This window comes from Uloborus diversus, chromosome 9 (assembly GCF_026930045.1).
Source record: "Uloborus diversus isolate 005 chromosome 9, Udiv.v.3.1, whole genome shotgun sequence".
NCBI lineage: Eukaryota > Metazoa > Arthropoda > Arachnida > Araneae > Uloboridae > Uloborus > Uloborus diversus.
The window spans coordinates 147,392,972-147,407,205 of NC_072739.1; positions in this window are offsets into that span (position 1 = coordinate 147,392,972).

Below are 14,234 nucleotides of genomic sequence, written 5' to 3' on the forward strand. Positions count from 1 at the left end.
ACTTCTTGACCAAGTGTAATCGAAGAAAACTGTTCCATCATGCACCGGCCGATAGGCTTGCTTAGTTCTAGCAGAACCTCTTCAAATACCGGAAAGCAAACTTGTGCATCCACAGGAATCACATCGGAACTTTCTGGAACTCTGGTAGGAACGTCTAGGAAATCCAATCATGAAGGTCACTCTGAAGGACATCGATGATTTCAAACTGATGACTGTCCCACACCACCACAGGAGCACCGGTAAATCAATCCAGGTATTGGCCAAGGTTAAGTGTTATGCCTAATGGCAATGAACTTCATCTCCTGCGAACGTCTTCAGCAATGTTGACATTTTTTTCCCTCCATTAGCCGGAGTAATTTAGAACATTCTTAAACAATACTTAACACTGAATAAAACTTATCTCAAGCCCAGCTTGAATTCAAAAACGTTGCATCATCAACGGCTCGAGCGCGCCGCAACATCAATCAACAACCTAGCATGGTTGCCAAACCTTCAAAGACCAATCCCTGATTGGTCAACAAAAAATGGCAAGACGCCAATGGGGAGTAAACACAAAACAAAAGTGAGCACTGAAAATATTTCGATCAATCTATTTATACGTTCTATGACCGCGATACATCATCCCATGACACACCCTACTTTGCATTGGAGATATACATCTCAACTATTCCTGATTGAGTGATTCAACAATCTTTCTATTCGTTTTTTCGGCTCAAGGTAGCCAAAAACATCTCAACCATCGGGTGTTACGTCATAGGATGATTCCGATGTTGCACGATCATGCCCGAATCAATTTCAGTTATCCGCCGCTGGGACACAAGACGCGGAGTGGCAAAAACATATCGGAGGTAAGTTTCAAAAAATACTTTAACATTTGTAATTAAATTAAAAGCGCTCCAAGATACTGAATAAAGGCTTTTAAGCCCAACAAAATCTTGTTTAAAGCTTAGTAAGAATTTGATAAAATTATTTTCTGCGAGCGGGATTTTTTTCTTAATTATATAAGTTATTTTTTGTTTGGGGAAGGAGAATTTTTACTTTTTTTCGATTGTGATGCTTGTTTGCATTGAAATTATTTTTTTTTCGGGTGGGAGGGGGACGTTAGGTTACATTGTCCTTATCCTAATGCGTGTTTGATCGGGATATTTTAATTTAAAAGTTTTTCTTCTGCGAGAACCCACACATATTTTTAGCTAAACTCCAATTGAGCTCTATTCCGAATACGAATAAAAACTAGCTTGAAGAAATTGATAAAGTTCCCATTGAAACTAGAAAAAAACTAATATGTATATCTCCCCCCCCCCCCCCCCAAAGAGCAATTACTTAAAATTACGCACAGCAAGAAGAAATATCCCCTCCCCCGAAGAAAAAAAGTTTAAATGAACTATGCATTGCAAATAGTAGAACAAACTGAAATTTTCAATATAGATTTATGTATACTGATGTAAAAAATATGTATAACAAGTAGAGCGAAGTAAAAATCTCCCGCTTTGGAATATATAAAAAAAAGATTAAAATACTCATGACAATTCGGAGAAAACACGCAATTCTCCCTTTCCCCCAAAGAGTTCGAAGGAATGGAGTTTTATTAAAATATGCATTATTACTGGAGCAAATGGAAAAAAATTCCCCCCCCCCACCAGGTATCTGACTAGGCTGACATGGCCTCTCGTCTTCTAAAGAAACGAATGCATACAGTTCAATTAAAACTACTCCTCTTCCTTAAATAATAATAATAATAATAATTAAATTTCGCCCTAAACTTTAAAAAAAAAATCTCTCCCCCCCCCCAAGGCATGATATTTCAAATTTTCTAGAAAGGTACGTGAAAAAGGCAAATAGTCAATGTATGTTGCGTCGAAAAAAAACAGCAAAAATTACGCCAAATTTATAGAAATACAGTTATTTTCCAAAAGCAAGAGAGGGGCAATGCCTCTCCTGACCCTCTCAAATGGCGGACCTGTTCCTCTCCCCTCAAAGAAAAAGAAATAACAATAAGAAGAGTGTGTAACTCTAGAAAAAACACTTGTATTCCAGATAAAGTCTATGTTTTGCCGAATTTTAACCCGATTCACATGTAAAAACTCTCGATACTCGTCAAATTATGTCTATGGGTCGCTTATATGTAACTTGAAACCACTAAAAAAAATATTTAAAGCATTTAATTTGCAAAAAAAACATCAATTAAACATCGCTCTAACCCTATTCGTACGAAGATCCTATGCTGATTCTCCCTTAGCAACGCGCATAGCAACGACATGATTGGAAACTTCCCCGTGTTTCTGGCAACCCCTGACGTCACACTAAACGTGTCCATATGGTGTATTAGTATAGATTTAATTCAGAAAACCTAGACGTGGCTATAACTGGGAGAAAGTATATGTTTAACGAGCTGATGTGTGCATCACATGACTCCCTTTTACTCCAATTTAAAGTCATTTCCCCATTATTGGCAATTTTAATGTGATTCAATTATTTACTTTTTAAATATCACCAACAGTGGCCAAATTAAAATCATATTTAAAAGTAAAACAAATCGCCAAGTTGACTTCAAAACTTGGCGACCTAAAGTCTGGCGATATATCGCCAAGTGTCCAACAAATTATAACACCACTTGAGTTTACATCGAAATTAACAATGATTTCCCCCCAAAAAGGGGCAAAAGACCCCCTTAGAAACATCCGAATGCAACCAAAATTGAAGGTGCTCAACTAGGTCCCACCAGGAGTCTACGTACAAAATTTCAACTGTCTAGGACATACCGTTTTTGAGTTATGCGAGATACATACACATATACGCACACATATACATACACATACGGACGTCACGAGGAAATCCGTTGTTATTAACTCGGGGGTTGTCAAAATGGATATTTCGGGTGTCTGTAGGTTCTTAAGCATATATACACGTGTGGTCGGGTCGAAAAAAACCTCAACATTCATTCGGGGGTGAGAAAAATGGAAATTAAGGCCGATTTTTGAGTGAAAATTTTTTTCTGAATACAATACTTCCTTTTTACTTCCTTTTGCAAAAATATGAAGTATTGTATTCGCGAAAAAATTTTCACTCAAAAATCTGCCTTAATTTCCATTTTGCTCACCCCCGCATGAATGTTGAGTTTATTTTTCAACCCGATCACACGTGGATGTATGCCTAGGAACGTACAGACTCCGGAAATATCCATTTTGATTATCCCCGAGTTAATTACAATGATTTTTCTCGTGACGTCTGTATGTACGTATGTATGTGCGTATCTGTGTATGTGTGTATGTATGTCGCATAACTCAAGAATGGAATGTCCTAGAAAGTTGAAATTTGGTACTTAGACTCCTAGTGGGGTCTAGTTGTGCACCTCCCTTTTTGGTTGCATTCGGATGCTCCAAAGGGGGTCTTTTGCCCCTTTTTGGGGTGAAATCATTGTTAATTTCGATGTAAACTCAAGTGGTGTTGTAATTTGGCGGACACTTGGCGATATATCGCCGGTCTTTTGGTGACCAAGTTTTGTCGCCAACTTGGTGACAAATTTGGCGATTTGTTTTTTTTTTTCTTTTCTAATCTGGTTTCAATTTCGTCACTGTTGGTGATACTTAGAGAATAAACTATTGAATCGCATTAAAACTGCCAATAATGAGAAAATGACATTAAATTAGAGTAAAAGGAAGTCATGTGATGCACACATCAGCTCGTTTGTAAAAGGAAGTAAAAAAAAAAAGAGAAAAAGAATGGTAACTCATGTTGCTTGTGTTCTGGAATGTGCTCCCTCAGATCTCGTGCGCCTCCCTCCTCCCCCTCCCCCTCCCCCTCATTATTCGGGGCTTGCTGCAGGGAAGCTATTTACACCACTGTCTCTGTTAATATCTATATTTTAATTTCAGCTCTATCCCAGCTATCTTTGAGCATCAGATTTAGCTTTTTTAGTTTTCTCTCTTTCTAATTTACATCTGCATCTGTTGAAAAGAGCAGTATTTTTGCATCCTTAACAGAATTTGAAGAAAAAGTAAATAAATAAATAATAATAATAATAATAATAATAATATGATTTTCTATTGATATAAATTTAAAAAATTTTTTGTATGTGAAAGTGGGAAAAAATGCAATAATAGTATTTTAAGTATTGCTCTTTACAGGAAAGGAACGAATGGAATTTTAATGTCTCCCGAATCAAAATAAAATTTAGAGATAATTATAATTGTTAATGATTTTTGAAGTTTAGACCATTTGCATAGTCTCAGCATGGGCGCCCATGGGGGGGGGGGGGGCAAGGAAGGGGCTCAACCCCCCTCTAGATATTGGTACTGTTAATTTTTTTTTAAAGTTAGAACACAAATATCATTTAAGACATTTCAACATAATTCATTAACGAATGACCGTTGTAAAAACCTTTATCACTTTAGATTTTCTCTAATATTAATCTATATGCTTTCTCTCTTTCTCTTTTTTTAAAGAGTTATAATAACATATATTTTAAATAATAAATCTCCACCTGTCTTAGAAAACGAAGATATGAATAGATTTAAACTGCTTAAAAGTCCATCAAATTTTAAAACAAAAGTTTTTCACGAATCTAACTTTCTTTTATTACTTCGTCAACAGACGAAGAGGAAAACGTAATTTTTTCCCCTTGATTAAAACCGTGATGTATATTAAATTTCTTAGTCCCCCCCCCCCCCGCTCTAAAATTACCTATATGAGCATAAGAGTTAGGGGTTTCAAAAAATATTCAGCTCCACAGTTCGCTTAGTTGAAATCTGCTCCAATCAACGGTACAATCTTCCAGGGATGCCCACCTGGGGGGGGGGGGGGACTGCGCCATTGAAATTTTTAGAGATGGTGTTTTGACGAGTATTTTTCTCTTTTTTTTGGGGGGGGGGGCTCTTGCTTTGGGAGGTTTCATGATATTTAGGGGTGGACCTTTGCTTTTACGGGGAATGTGCTCCCCTGAAACTTCCCCTGCCATTCTAACGGACAAAGGAAACAATGGAGTTCCGTTTAAAACAGTGATTCTCAGCCTGGGGGGCGTAGAAGAGTTTAAGGGGGCGTGAATGCGTAAAAGATGAAGTAAAAAGTAAAGCAGACAATAATTTACTCAATTATGTAATCCCATATGAATGTTAAGTAACAGTGTAACTCTTCTCATAAACGTTGACAGCAACCTCACCAAAATACAAGATAACGTCAAAAAATTATATGCATTTACTTCTTTGCTTCTCGGATTTCATATGTTCTGGTTCTGATCTGACAACATGTTCAAAATACAGATTCGTGCAGTGGCAGATCCACAGGGGGGGGGGGATTGGGGCAATCCCCCCCCCCAAAAAAAAGGAAAATTAAAAAAGGTTCCGGCAAAAGTGCACCAAACTCCCCCCCCCCCAACACACCCCAATATTACGAATAAACCCGATTTAACATATAAAAGTTTCAGTCCCGATGAATTCATTAAATCGGAGTCAACTTTATTTTACAAAAAGAATAAATAGTTAGCAATTACCAATACTTAAAATGATCTATAATTTTGCACATTAAATTAGAGATTTATTGACAAATAATACTGTGACAGTTTCTTTGAGGTAAAAACCAGGGCACTCTGAGGGCCAGAATACTGGCTATGCCACTGCAAACTATTGAAACACCAGGGGTTCCACGAAAAAAGTGAACATTAAAAAGGGTTCCACCAACCAAAGAAATTAAGAAACGCTGCTGTAGAGCATGTCTGGGATGCTCTCGGGAGAGCAATAGCAACTCACAACACCTCTCCGGGGACCATCCATACTCTGAGAACAGCGTTGTTGAACGAGTGGAAACAATTGCGCCAGGATCCCATAAACTGCTTCATTTCGAGAATGGAGTCACACTGCAAGGGCTATAGGTTTGTTAGAGGGGACCATACCCCCATTAACCCATTTTGTTGTTCCATTTTGCAACCGCTGTTTCATACCACCTAACTCTAACAAGTGTTATTTACTGTTTGACCACGGATTGTATGGAATTGGCAAACATCCAGTTAAGGCGATTCCATCTGAATGAGGGAAAAAATAAAAATATTATGCGCGTATTCCGCGCATTTGAATGAGACTCTGCTTAATTCAGAGGCTAACATACATCTGCAAAATCTGACATCCCTGATAACTAATAGATGCTTCCATTTGCGCGTGTAAACCGGATGTTTGCCTTTCCATACAATCCGTGGTTAGACAGTATGAGCATGCTTGTGTACATGGGCGGATTTATGGGGGGGGGGCAGAGGAGGGCAATGCTCTCCCCCCCCCCCAGTTTTGGGAGGACTTTATATAGTAACAACACATCTTCCAAAAAAATTTTAAAAAGTCATTTTTTTTCTTTTTTGACTAGTTCAGAAGGGAGAATTTTTATATTTGGATTTATTGGAGGGGGGCATAGGGGCAATGCCCCCCAGTTTTGGGAGGACTAAAAATAGTAAGAACACGTCTTCCAAAATCTTAAAACAAAAAAATCCTTATTTTTTTTCTTTTTTGAATAGTTCAATGAAAATTAAGAGAGTAGCGAATGTCCTTTTCTGATTGGAGAAAAGAAAAAAAAAACAACATTAAATACAAACAGTACAGTTGTCACTGGGGTGCTAAATATATGCCTATATTCACTATTTTGGACTGAAAACCATTTGGGCAAGTATATAAATGATAACATAGGGTAAACGAGCTATGCATTCAGCTGCAACGCTTATAATAATTGACAAGTATTAAATTAGAACCTAGAACACAGAGAACCCCCCTCCCCCATTTGCGCTAACAGAACAATCTACTCGTTATGATTTGTTTTCTTTCTCAGAATGTTTATTTTCAATTTGCGTGACTTCAAAAACATTTTGTATTCTCTTACAGATAAAAGATTTTGAAGAACCTTCTGGAATTCACACGTTCAGATTGGTAAAATTGTAAAAACCCTTTAACCGTAAAAACTGACGAATTTTTGTAAAAATTACAAAAATCTGCAGGTAAGAGTGAATTACATATAGGGCCGGATTTGTTTATAAGATAAACAAGCTATAGCTTCGGGCTACTGCTTTGAAGTGTGTCTGTAACTCGCAGAAATATTGCATGATTTGTTCCTTAAAAAATTAAAAGTGCTTGAATAAACTAATTTCATTTTCAAGTGCTTGAAAACCTTGAATATTTGGAAATGTGTGGTTACAAACCTGAACTTTTAAAATCTCTAACAAATGGTAGGGGGCGGAATGCCAAAACATGTCAAATTCAGCTCCTTGCTACATCCTGCATCAAAAGTGTAAAAATCATATACGTTTTTAACATATTACTTGAAATAAATTTTTGTGACTCACATGTTTCATATCTTATTATTTATTTAATCCCAAATGCAGTATTTTGGAAATTCTTTTGTATTGATTGCTTTTATCTTGCTTCTACTGCATATTGTTAATCTGTTTAGCCAGGAAAAAAAATTATGCACTACCTCTATTCCTTTTTGTTTTCTGCACTGCTTATAATTAAAAAGAAGGTTGTTGTAATGAGAGAATTCTATAGTTTATTTTTCCTTTTAAACTTAAAGTAGCTGTTTTTTTTTTTTTTTTTTTTTACAAAGTTTGAATAATACTGTACAATTGTATAATCTAGAACTCAATTTCAGAGACTGAAAAGTGCAAATGAGGTGCCTTAAATAATAAATGCTCTAAAATCTTTGTAAAGAATTTGCGCAGTATAACCTACTAGGGCTCTTGTGCCAAAACACCCAATCTAACCAACCAAACCTTGGAAATAATTAGACAAGTCTTTGAAACTCCTAAGCAAAGTGTGCTTCAATTTTATTTCTTATCATCAAGTGTATAAATTATGAATTGTTCTAATAAGTAGTATGCTACTCTCATGTTACATATTTTCTAAATCTGTATAGCATTTTTTTTAAAGTATTAACTTACATCACAAAGTACATTTAAATCATAAAACTTAAAACAAAAAAAAAAATTTCTTTTTTTCCCCGAGATTTTTGTCTATCCAATTAACTTTTTTAAGGCTTCGAAATGCAGAATTTTATATCCATTTTACAAAATTTCCTCTGGGGGACAAAACCCCCGGACCACCTACATTAGGGAATATTCTATGTCCTACTTAAAAGGGAGCCCTGCGTCACTCTCTTGATACCAGTCACCTCTCTTAAGGTCAATTCAAATAGGACAGCATGAAAACAACACAAAAAAAGTAAAGCATGGCCTTATGCATCACAGGAAAACAGACCAAAACATCGGATGGGGGGGGGGGCACGTTAAAATGTAGCTCAAAAAAAATCCTGCCCCCCCCCAGAAACTCAGTCTTAAATCCGCCTATGCTTGTGTATTTTAAATCTTGGACGGTTATTTGTTTTGCATTGTTTCAATGTATGTACATACTAAATTTCATTAAACTCGGCCCAGTAGTTCTGGAGATAATTGACCATATCTGAAAATCCTCTTAATTTCTTACACCGGTGTATAGAAACTTTTTTTTTTTTTTTCAATTTTGTGTGTGTTACTCGAAACACTTATAACTTTCATTCAAATTCTTTGAACGATACACATTACTCCAAAAAATATATAAGAACATTCATCAGTTCTTAAACGTTTTTTAAAATTTTACTTTCATTAGTCCCCCCTCCCCCCCCCTTAATGCGTTACTTAATCGCCTCTCCCAACAGGATCGTCTGGATCCGCCACTGGATTCGTGTCTGGTTAATGACAAATTTGGTGTGTGAAATTATCTATAGTTGAGGTAATAACATCAACCTCAACTAATTTGACAGCATTGTAAAGGCTACGCAGATCCTAATCATAGCATTGTACGACGCTGCCAGGTTAGGTTTGCCCCAACTTAATTAGATTTTTACTTACCTAGGGAGCTCCGCCCCCTGCTTGCTGACGATCATCAACCCCGCTGGTTGCTTCGAAATCTTGTTTGATTCGCAAGGATTTAAATCGTCTATTACAAAGAATCAGATTAAAAAACGCGCTAAAAGCAGAGACTGATTTACGGCAGGGCATTCGGGACCCGAGGCACCAAAGGAAAATTGTGGAGAGTGGGGGTGGGGGGTTCACCATATTTGTATCAGAGTGCCCCGCGGCAACCAGGTGTGTAAATCGGTCCCTGGCTAAGAGTTTCGTTTCGAACAAAACGAAAATGCCCCTCTCCCCCTCGCTTCGAAAATATAATTTAAGTAAAGAGATCATAATTAGAACACAATTCTGCTCAACTCCGAAGATAAATAGTACTTGATAGAAAGATGCATAACCGAAATATTTCTTTAAGAAAAGTGCTTTGGACAGCACCCCTTTCTCGGGTTCCAAACTATTTCGTAGGGTCTGGTGGGGGAAAGTGGTCAATGGGGTAAAGTGGTCATTCGTGAAATAAATGGCTATAGCTTGGAAATAAATGTTTGAATGAATGTGAAAATTTTATTATAGAGTAGGGCAGTTGGAAACTCCATTTTGAATACAAAATTTTGCAACTGGCAAAATTTTATTTGGTGAAAAAAAATATTTTGTGTGAATATGAAAAGATTTAAAATCTAAACACCTGTTTTAACTTCCTTGGGAAATTTTGTTTGTTAGAATTATGAACAGATTGACTGCATAGGAAGCTTCCTACATGTCTCAAGAACTCTTACTCATTACCACTTAGCTGAATCTCTTTTAGATAATTTTTTAGAACAATTTAAGTAAGATGGGGTAAAGTGGTCATAATACTAGGCTTAACAATTATTGTTCATCTAAGGCCACTTAATCGTTAAGTATAAGTAAGATATAAATTAAAATAGTAATTTCACTTAATATGTATTGTTTTACACTAAACGGGGTTAAATTTACGAGTATATGCATATGCATATACTCGTGTAGGGACGTATATAGACGTATTCACATAAATGCACCAATAAAAACGTATATGAGTATCTGCAAGTATTTTTAATCTATACAGATATACATTCGACTATACACGTACATACTCGCTTATACTCGTATATGTATAAACACTTATATACTCAGGTAGACACGAATATACGCGCACGTACTCAAGTATACACTTACATACAAGTATATGATATACAAGTAAACAGGGTGAGTTTAAACGCTTAGGAAACGCTTTAAAAATTATTAAAATGTGTTACAGGGGAGGATAAGAAGAAAGAATCATAAGGAACATATGGTCACAAACACAATGCTGAAGCGCTACATGCACGCAAAGCCAGAAACTAATGGATGCAAAACAGGTCACAAATTTATATATTACACAAAGAAAATTTAATACAGCATTGTAGGTCTCAAGAAAGTTTTAAAGCGATTGATGAAATTTGCGGCCTGCTACTGTAATACATGCGCGTCGCAATCACAAAGCACTCTCTTGCAATAACGAGACTTTTGAAAAAGTTTCATCTGTCGCTGCGCCTTTGTTGCGATGCTTGTATTTGAGCTACTACAGGATGTAACTTTTACCAACTGCTGTATATATTTCTTAAAAACTAAAATGTTGGTTAAAATCATCTTTGTGTAACAAAATTGCGATTTGTTTACATCCATCAGTTTCTGGCTTTGTGTGCATGTAGCGCTTCAGCGAACGTAAGTTCCTTATAACTCTTTGCTTCTTATCCTCCCCTTTCACACTCCTTAGATTTTTGCTCAAGAGCTTTTGCTCATTCTGCAGGCACACATGTACTGGTGTATACACGTAAATGTACTTATATACGTTTATACAGGACATAATCGTGTTTGCACGTACATACGTATATACTCGTGCTTCACAATATATATATATATATATATATATATATATATATATATATATATATATACAGTCGGACCTCCATATATCGAAGTAGCAAATTGCCGGAAAAAAATTCGATATATAGAAATTTCGATATACAGAAACGATCTTATTTTATCATAAAAATCTCCTAAAACATTAAAATTAAAGCTAATTTTCGTGCATGAAACCCAATTTCTAATTTATACGAGCATCGGATTAAACGAAAGTTAATAACTGAAAAATTAACAGAAATTACATTTTTGTGCCTTCATACATCTTTATTCTTCGGCAGTTCAACTTGATTCGCAACATGAGGGGATTTTCATTTTGGCAATATAATCGGGAGAAAAGTAAAAAATCAATCTACTTAACTTGAACGATTTTTACTGAAGCTGAAAAGACTGGGAATGATAATCAACAGACAAAAAGGATAACTTGAAACTGATTTTACAGTGTTACTGGTTACAACTAAGATTTGAAATAAACTTGAGGGAATTTAAGAACTCCAGAACGGAACAACGACCTATCTACACACCCCTCAAACCCAGATTTCTTATGAGTTTCTTAGCAACCTTTAGTAAACATAATTTTCTCCCCTAACCTTCATTTTTCATGAGACAAACAGTCTAAAAAGGAAAAAAAATCTACGAATGTCTCGAAAAAATTTCGATATATAGAGATTTTTTCGATATATAGAAACAATTTTTCTATGTAATGAACATTGAAATTTGCTGAGATTTCGATATATAGAAAATTTCGATATGTGGAAGTTCGATATATGGAGGCTCGACTGTATATATATATATATATATATATATATATGTGTGTGTGTGTGTAGACATGTACCAAACACGCACTAGATGTATCCACGAATTAACTCGTGTATACCCGTATATGTGTGTATATACACTTATATATGCGTGTATATGTCTACTGTACACGTATATACTCAGGTATGCACGTATGTACTTGATATAAAAGTGCATACACTCATATGATATTCGTTTACACGCGTATGTTCCCGTACGTACACGTGACACGTATATTCACGTGATACGTATATACTCGTGTAGACACGTACACACTCCTGTAGGTAATCACGCATACATGCTTATACACTCGTGTATACACGTATATACTTGAGTAGGCACGTGCATGCATGTATCTGATGCACACATGTATCTATTCATATATGAACGTGTTTACTAATGTTTACACGACACGTATATATTCGTGTATACACACATATGCTTGTGCATATACTTGTAACTATAAAAATAACCGAAATATACATATATTAGGGTTGTTTTTAATGGTTTTGCATCTATTTTTAACTATGACCACTTTACCCCATGCTATGACCACTTTCCCCCACCCCATGGGGTAAAGTGGTCATAAATACAAAGGGAAAAGAAAGTGTTATAAAACTACTTAAATCAATATTTATTTTCCTAAAACTCAATGTACTATGTTCCTTAATAATGCAATGTAAAATAAAAACAAAAAAAGTTTAAATGTTTAAAGAATTTATTGTATCTATTATTCACATAAGTTGAAAACCTATGATTTTATGACCACTTTACCCCACCAGACCCTACCAATTTGCACTGTTTTAGATGCTATAGGGGGCTGAGTATTACAAAACGGCAGAAAAGTAGCTTTCAAATTCGTGGTCTCTAGTAATATATTTTGCATTTTAGCCATAGGCTCGAATTGAGTTGAGCCTAGGATTTTTGCTAGACTAGACACTCTTATTCGCAACTCCAACAAACTACAGGGGTGCCCACAGGGGGGGGGGATTATGGCGCAAGTTGCGCCATCAAAGATTTTGGGCGGGATTTTTTTCCAGAGGTTTTTTCTTTAGAACATAAAATTTTTGAATTTTGGAAGGAAAAAATATTTAAAGTTATTCAACAAGAAATAGATGCATAAATACTTTTTTCACGTACTCTTTCCACAATTTAATGACCGTGTCTGTTTTTACCCGACTGCGCGTGCGCGACGCAAAGGAGGGTAATGTGTTTATCAGTCTATGTATGTATGTCTATTCCTATGTGGCGTTCTACAAGCTAAACGCCTTGGCCAATTTTGGTAATTCGTACGTCAATCGATTTGTCTTAACCTTATAAGTGTCACAAGCACATGACAGTAATAAAAAAAGTACCTTTTCAAAAACCAGTTGCCATTTTGTCAGTTTGGGATCTGCGCACCCTGGGTGTCGCACACTGTGTCGCAGGCTACCTGCTTGCGACAAATGCAAGTACTTTTCACTGCCTGAATTTTTTACCCGACTGCGCGTGCGCGACGCAAAGGAGGGTAATGTGTTTACAAGACTATGTAGGTTTGTTCCTATGTGGCGTTCTACAGGCTAAACGCCTTGGCCAATTTTTTTTACTTCTTACGTCAATCAATTTGTGTTAACCTTGGGAGTGTCACTAAGCACATGACAGTGATCAAAATTACCATATCAACAACCAGTTGCCATATTTTATCAGTTCGGGATCCGCGCACGTTGGGTGTTGCACTCTGTGTCTCACTCTACCTGAGTGCAACTAATGCAGGTAGTTTTCGCTGCCTGAATTTTTTTGTTTACTAATGCAACATTCACACAGGGAGTAAAAGGAAGGAGACGAATCTCCATGTTAGCAGTTTGGCAACAAAATTCCACTTCCGCCAGAGGCCGCTACAGTGTCATCTCTCGCACTGCTTATATCTTTTCGCTCGTAGCGAAGCATTGTAAACAAGTGTGTTTTAAAAACTATCACCTGTATATTTGGAAGTATTAAACTACTTTCGCCATGAAAGCTGTTCAGAGAAGCATAGAATACTTTACTCCACCCTAGGTTTTTGGCATATTTTGCATTCGATGTGTTTAATTTGTGTTTCTGCTACGACTTTAGCGAGCATTCATTCTTGTTAGGTGTTGTGCAATTTGTGTTCTATTTTGTATATTGTTTTTGATATGGCTGTTCTGCTCATTGCCATGAAACTAAAAATGATTTTAGCTGACTTTTGAAAACATTTTCTCCCAATAAAACCCGTAGATTACGATCCGGTTTTCGTAATTTTTCTGAGTACTATGCATTTGATTTTAAGAGTAAATGAGAGGACTTGATTTTAAAGTTATTCATTTAAAAAATAGAAAGAGAGTAGCAATGAACAACTAAAGTTTTGGAATTAAAATCACTAATTTTGTTTTCTTCTAGTTAAATTTCCATGTCCTTTTTCTTCTTATTTATTAAAATTCACATATGCTTAAGTAGAATAATAGAAACTCCACTTTAGTAGAAAAACTCAGGAACGCACTCATGTAGAGAATTCAATTAAATTCAGATTGAACTGATTAACATATAATTTTCATCAAAATATTTATGTTTTGCTTTTTTTTTCTTCAAATTTCACTTAAATCGAGCGCAGAGCAACAATTCCAAACTAAATGTAATACATTAAGTTTTATGTAAGCTTATATCACAC